This window comes from Elephas maximus, chromosome 4 (genome assembly GCF_024166365.1).
Source record: "Elephas maximus indicus isolate mEleMax1 chromosome 4, mEleMax1 primary haplotype, whole genome shotgun sequence".
NCBI classification, from domain to species: Eukaryota; Metazoa; Chordata; class Mammalia; order Proboscidea; family Elephantidae; genus Elephas; species Elephas maximus.
The window spans coordinates 182739725-182746952 of record NC_064822.1 but is presented as its reverse complement, the minus strand read 5'-3'; positions in this window follow the sequence as shown (position 1 = coordinate 182746952).

Sequence of the window (7228 nt, the reverse complement as noted above, 5' to 3'; positions counted from 1 at the left end):
TTGAAAGACGATGGCAATGGAAAATCTTCCTAACATGTGGAGGTCTGAGTACACAGGTCATTTACTTTTTATGGAAGGAGAGGTAGCTCAAGGTGAGACTAGATATAAACTCATAAAAAAAAAAAACATAGGCAGTGGTAAATTGTGATGGTCAGGTGTCTGGCAGGAGAAAGATTAGAAGATCAGAGAAGGAGGCATGTGGAAGAATATGTGGGAGTGGGCATAAAATGTGAAGCTCTTTATCACACCTGCTAAAATCCACCTAGAAGCATCCACCATGGAAGAGACACTGAACACCAAATAAACAAAATGGCTTGGCCAGTGGATGTTAGCCAGTCTTTTTCATCGGCCAACCCAAAATTGGCATGAAGGGCACATGAATGGAGTGGCCATGGTAGCTTAGACAAGGCTATGCCCAGGCCCAACGGCACAAACTTCCACTTACCAAGGCCTGTCTAGCTACGCTGACACTGAATGTCCCACCGATCAGCAGCAGAGATCAGTACTGAGTCCACCATTCCTTGAGGAGATCAACCTGCCACTTGGTGGCAAGTTGACTACCTTGGACCCCTTCTGTTATAGAAGAACCAGTGCTTTGTTCTAATGGGAATAGACACTTATTCAAGGTATGGCTTAAGCTTTCCTGACTGCAGAGCCTCAGAGAGTACCACTACTGATGGATTTACAGACTGCATGATCCCCACACACGGAACTTCACAGAATATAGCATCCAACAAGGAAACACCTTTTACGGAAAAGGAGGTAAGGGAGTGGGCCATAACCATAGGACCCACCAGTCATATCAAATACCACTCAGTAGCAACCAGCCTCGGATAACAACAATGGCTGATGAAGGCATAGATGAAGCACCAGCTAAAGACAATACACTTCAAGAGTGGGGTGTCATCCTCCAGGACGGTGTATACACTGAATTAGAGACCTCTGTAAGGCACTGTGTCCCTAGTAAGGATAATACACTGGTCCAGGAACCCAGGGATAGAACCATGAGGTCCCACTTGCCAACATTCCCAATGATCCAGTGGAGAACTTTGTACTTCCCCACCCTCTAACTCTGGGCTCTGCAGTCCTAGTCCCCAAAGAGGGTACACTCTTGCCAAGGAATACAGCAAGGGTCTCGCTGAGCTACATGCTATGGTTGCTGCCTGAGTGTTCTGGAATCTTTGTATCCAAGGACCAGCAGGCAAGAAAAACAGTCACCATTTTGGCAGGGATAATTGATCTCGATCAGCAAGAGAAGCAGGAGGAGGCAGGGAGAAATAGGTGTGGAAGTCAATTGATCCACTGGGCACCTGTTGGTTCTCCTTTGACCAGTTGAAACTGTGAATGGAGCACGTTACCATGCAGCAACCCTAGCCTGAGAAGGGTATGATTATCAGGGTCTCAGATCCCTCAGGAATGAGGGTGTGGGTCACAGGGTCACACCAGGACTAGCAGAGGTGACAGTGAGGGCAAGGGGGATTTAGAATCCAGAGGAGGAGGACAAGGAGTACCTGCTATAGCCGTGAGACCAACTGCAGTTGCAGGGACAGCTCATCCCTCTTCTAAGAGTTCCTCAAGAAGAGAGGCCCATGGACCCCTGGAGGAGCTGCTCCCTGACCTCATTTCTGCCTCAGGGCCTTTGCACTAGCTGTTTCCTCTGCCTAGAACACTCAGTCTTTCCCCAGATTTCTGCATGGCTGGTTTCTCAGGTTATTCAGGTCTCAGCTTAAATGCAGGCCTCTGTGACAACCTGATCTGATGATACCTGTCTCCCAGCCACACACACACGGACATATCCTATAACTTTATATCATAAAAAAAAAATCATATCACTTTTTAAATTTTCTTCATACTTCTTATCAATATCACAATTTTGGCAGGAGCCCTGGTGGTACAATGGTTAAGGAGCTTGGCTGCTAACCGAAATGTCAGCAGTTCAGACCCACCACAGCGGAAGGACCTGGTGACCCGCTTCTGTGAAGATGTCAGCCTAGGAAACCCTATGAGGTAGTTCTACTTTGAGTCAGAATTGACTAGACAGCACACAACAACAATAAAAATTATGTTATTCACTTATTCATTTGTTTACTGCCTGCCTCCCCACTAGAATATAAGATCTGTGAGGTTGTCTTGTTCCCGTCTTTCCCCACTGCCTGGCACAAAGTAGGCTCAAATCATACTTTTGAATGAATGATTACATTTGTCCATTTAGGTCAGAATTCCCTTATCCTCAGAATGGAATGAGTGAGGGAATGGAAAACTTAGGAGAAGTGAGACTTTCTGAGAAACCATGGGGACTACTGCTGGCTTAAGAAGCTCTCCCGAGAATCCTTTTCTGACCATCCTTTGAGATTCAGGGGGTTTTCTCTCAGAGCCTGGGTGGTGCAAATGGTTTGCGCTTAGGTGCTAACTGAAAGGTTGGCAATTCAAACCGCCCCCCCCAACCCAGAGGCATCGGGGAGGAAAAACCTGGCAATCTGATTCCATGAAGATTACAGCCAAGAAAACACTATGGAGCTCAGTTCTACTCTATAACACATGGCGTTGCCATGAGTTGGAATCCACTCAACCTCAGTGGGTTAGGTTTTCTTGTTTTCTCCCACAGCCCAGGAGAGATGGCTTCAGGGCCTCCCTGTCACAGCCTCCCCCCTCAGCCTCCAGCAGCAAAGAGGGTCACAGTGAAGGATTTAGCTCAGCAAACATTTCTGGAGAAGCTACTCTGGGTGGGGTCTCCTGCTGGATGCTGGGGATAGAGACAAATAGAGGAAGGAGAGGGAGGAGCATTGGAAGTAAGGGGCAGCAGGAGCAAAGGCAGGGAGAAGAGATACCTGGTGTGCTTGGGGAGTGAGACACAGTTGGCTATTGCTGGAACTGACCCTCTCCACGCAGCCAGGGATGAGAGATGAGGCTGGAAGAGTGTCCAGAACACCGGCAGCCTTGCAAACTGAGAGAAGCCAACACAATAAGATCCAGCATTTATTGAGGCTTTCCACATACCATGTTGCCAACTCATGTAGCGCTCACAACAGCAGTTGTAATTCTACCATTATCCCCCATTTTATAGATCAGAAAACTGAGGCACAGAGAGGCTATGTCCAAAACTGTGGAGGGTCTGAGATTTTATCCCATTCACAAGCTAATGAGTTAGACTACCATGGTTTCCCAGATGCTGGCAGAAGACTCAAGACCCCTGGGTCAGAGACAAAGGACTTTTATTACTCACGGCACAGACGGTAGCATGAACTTCATGTTCATACTGGTCCCCCATCCCTTATAGGACACTGTAGGTGAACCTACACGGATGCTGTGCATACAGTAGGTTTTCATCGCAGCCAAGGAATCATGAGCTCAGGGAACCTGGTCTCATATAATGGACTGCAAGCAACCCATCCAACCTTTCCCCCAGTGGGAAACACTTTATTTTCCAAGGCTGTTCACCAGCAAACATGTGTGAGAAAATACTAACAAAAACTGTCAGTGCCTCTGCTCATGAGATGTGCAGAAACACGAGAGACCCATGGGGAGTTGTCTTCCAACATTAAATAACTTGCCCAAGGTCTCCCAAAAGGTAACAGGTAGAAGCAGGGTTTGAATGAGGTCTTCTGGCACCAGAGCCCATGGCCTTGACCAATAGGTGATACTGCCTCTTAAGGAGGTTAGACTTTATTCCATAACTAATGGAGAGCCACCTGCAGGTTGACAAGGAGGGGAGTCATATGTTCATATCACATGTTTAAAAAGTCATTCCACCAGCCACATGCCATTCCGAAAAAAGGCAAAACTACAGAGACAGTAAAAGATCAGTGGCTGTCAAGGGATGGGGCGTGGGGGGTAAGAGAAGGATGAACAGGTGGAGCACAGGGCATGTTTAGGGCTGTGAAACTATTCTTCAAGTTACTGTCAACGTGAATACATGACATTATCCTTGTGTTAAAATCCATAGCACTAAGCTGTTGTTGTTAGGTGCTGTCTAGTTGGTTCCAACTCCTAGTGACCCCGTGTACAACAGAATGAAACACTGCCCAGTCCTCCGCCATTCTCACAATCATTGCTATGTTTGAGCCCATTGTTGCAGCCACTGTGTCAATACATCTCGTTGAGTGTCTTCCTCTTTTTCGATGACCTTCTGCTTTACTAAACATGATGTCCTTCTCAATGGGATGGGCCCTTCTAATAACATGTCCAAAGTACACAAGACAAAGTCATCTTCACTTCTAAGGCTGTGCTTCTTCCAAGACAGATTTGTTCATTCTTCTGGCAGTCCATGGTATACTCAATATTCTTTACCAACATCATAATTCAAAGGCATTAATTCTTCTTCGGTCTTTCTCATTTGTGGTCTAGCTTTTGCATGCATATGAGGTGATGGAAAACACAACGGCTTGGGTGAGGTGCACCTTAGTCCTCAAAGTGACATCTTTGCTTTGGAACACTTTAAAGAGGTCTTTTGCTGCAGATTTGCCCAATGCTATGCGTCATTTGATTTCTTGACTGCTGTTTTCATGGGCATTGATTGTGGATTCAAGTAAAATGAAATCCTTGACAACTTCAATATTTTCTCTGTTGATCATGGTGCTGCTTATTGGTCCAGTTGTGAGGATTTTTGTTTTATGTTCAGGTGTAATACATAGTGAAGGTGTAGTCTTTGATCTTCCTCAGTAAGTGCTTCAAGTCCTCTTCACTTTCAGCAAGGAAGATTGTGTTATCCGCATGACGCAGGTTGTTAATAAGTCTTCCTCCAATCCTGATGCGGCATTCTTCTTCATATAGTCCAGCTTCTCAGATTATTTGCTCAGCATACAGACTGAATAGGTATGGTGAAAGGCTACAACGCTGACGCACCCCTTTTCTGATTTTAAACCATTTTGAATCCCCTTGTTCCATACAAACAACTGCCTCTTGGTCTGCGTACAGGTTCCGTATGAACACAACTAAGTGTTCTGGAATTCCCGTTCTCTACAATGTTATCCATAATTTGTTATGATTCACACAGTCGAATGCCTTTTCATAATCAATAAAACATAAATAAACATCTTTCTGGTATCCTCTGCTTTCAGCCAAGATCCATCTGACATCAGCAATGATATCCCTGGTTCCATGTCCTTTTCTGAATCCACCTTGAATTTCTGGCAGTTCCCTGTCGATGTACTACTGTAACTGGTTTTGAATTATCTTCAGCAAAATTTTACTTCTGTTGTGATATTAATGATATTGTTCAATAATTTCCTCATTGTGTTGGATTGTCTTTCTTTGAAATGGGCACAAATATGCATCTCTTCCAGTTGGTTGACCAGGTAACTTTCTTCCAAATTTCTTGACATAGACAAATGAGTGCTTCCAGTGATGCATTTGTTTGTTGAAACATCTCAGTTGGTATTCTGTCAATTCCTGAAACCTTGTTTTTCACCAATGCCTTCAGTCCAGCTTGGACCTCTTCCTTCAGTACCATCGGTTCTTGATCATATGCCACTTCCTGAAACGGTTGAACGTCGACCAAATCTTTTTGGTACGGTGACAGGTACAAGGGAACTATACAACATGAAAAGTGAATCCTAATGTGAAGTATGGACTTTAGTTAATAATGTATCAATATGGGCTCATCAATCGTAACAAATGTACTGGGAAACTAGACGTTGAGGGAGAGTGGGTATGTGGGAACTCTTTATGCCCATTTTTTCTGTAAATGTTTAAATGTGCTCTAAAAAATGAAGTATACTAAAAATATTTTTTACAGTCACTCTAGGGGGGCAGTTTAAACAAATTTCTATTCCAGTCTCTGGGCCTACTCATCCAGCTGTCCCCACACTCTCCCAGGCAGCTCCCATAGAGGTGGCCCCGTTGGTGCCCAAGTCACAGTGGCTCTGCTGCTCTAGGCAGCGGCACCCTCTCTCAGCCTCTCCGGTCCCTCCTGACTGTCTATGAGTTTCATCTCAGGGTGCTATCTGTGACAGAACAGAGTTTCTGTCTTCATGGAGCACAGGTGGATGTGCCAGGATTGCGAATCCTTGAGGACTTTGGGGCCGCCTGCCTATGCCCAGCCCAGGAGGCTTTCTCCCAGCTGTGTTGCCTGGACTGGGTTTTCAGGTCACTGCTTCAGTGAGTACTAACTCACACCCACACGCGCACAGCTCATTGTATACAGAGCGTGAGTTTGCTTCTCTTCTATTTTATAGCTCAGGTCTGGAGTCCTGAAAGCCCTCACTCCCAGGGACATGGTAAGCAGGGTGGGCATGCCTGGTGAGCATGGGGGCAGGAGGCGGGGGAGAACATATCCAGGGACCACTGGGCAGGATCTCAGTGGCCAGTCCACCAGACAGGGTCCTCCAGGGCTACTCCCTCCTGAGAAATGTTCTGGTCTCACCCTGCTACCAACACTACACAAAGACCACTCAAGCCCCTGACCCCACCTCACATCATTAGCTATGATGGCCCAGAGACCCCAGTTTGAGCCTTCCTGCCAAGTCAAGAATGCAGGAGTGGAAGGGAGACAGGACTGAGTTGAGGCTTGGCTCAAGACCTAGCTGGGTGCAGCCTCACAGGAGGGTCCCATGAACCACAGCCCCTTTCTCTACCCTAGACTGCAGAGTGATCTGCTCTGCCTTTTCCATACAGGTCAGGAAAGGCCTCGTGGAAAACTGGAGCTGGAGCTGGATGGCAAAGGACCGTAGTTTTTTTTTTAAGTTTTTAATTGCAAAGTTAATTTCAACAAAATATAAATAGACATTTTTGACAAGAGAAATTAAAATTGCTCCTCCGCCACCCACACACTACAGCCCACTCCCAGGCCTGCTTGTTCCTTCCAGTTTCTGGTCCACACCCACTAGGGTGGCAAGTCCTATGTGCCCTCCTAATGTAATGGGGGGGGGGAATATTTCTGGGATCGTTAATGGTCTAGCCCCCCCCCCCCGCCCCCGCCGCCCAGGATTCAGACAGGGGATTCAGGACCTCTAAGATCGCAGAGAGATTTTTTTGTTTGTTTGATGGGATGGCAGGGAGTGGACTCTGCTCCTTCAGGAGGTTGGGGTGGGGGTGACAGATGACCATAGCATAGGCAGAGATTGGGTTCAACTTTTCTCCCCCACTCCACGCCACCTGGCCTCTTCTCTCCCCTTCCTCACTCCCACCCCAGTGCTACCCCGCAGTCTGGGTCCTGTCAGACAAGCCTGAGCTCAAATGCTCCACCGTGTCCCACCGGTGTGACCTTGGGCAGCGACCTGACCTCGATGGG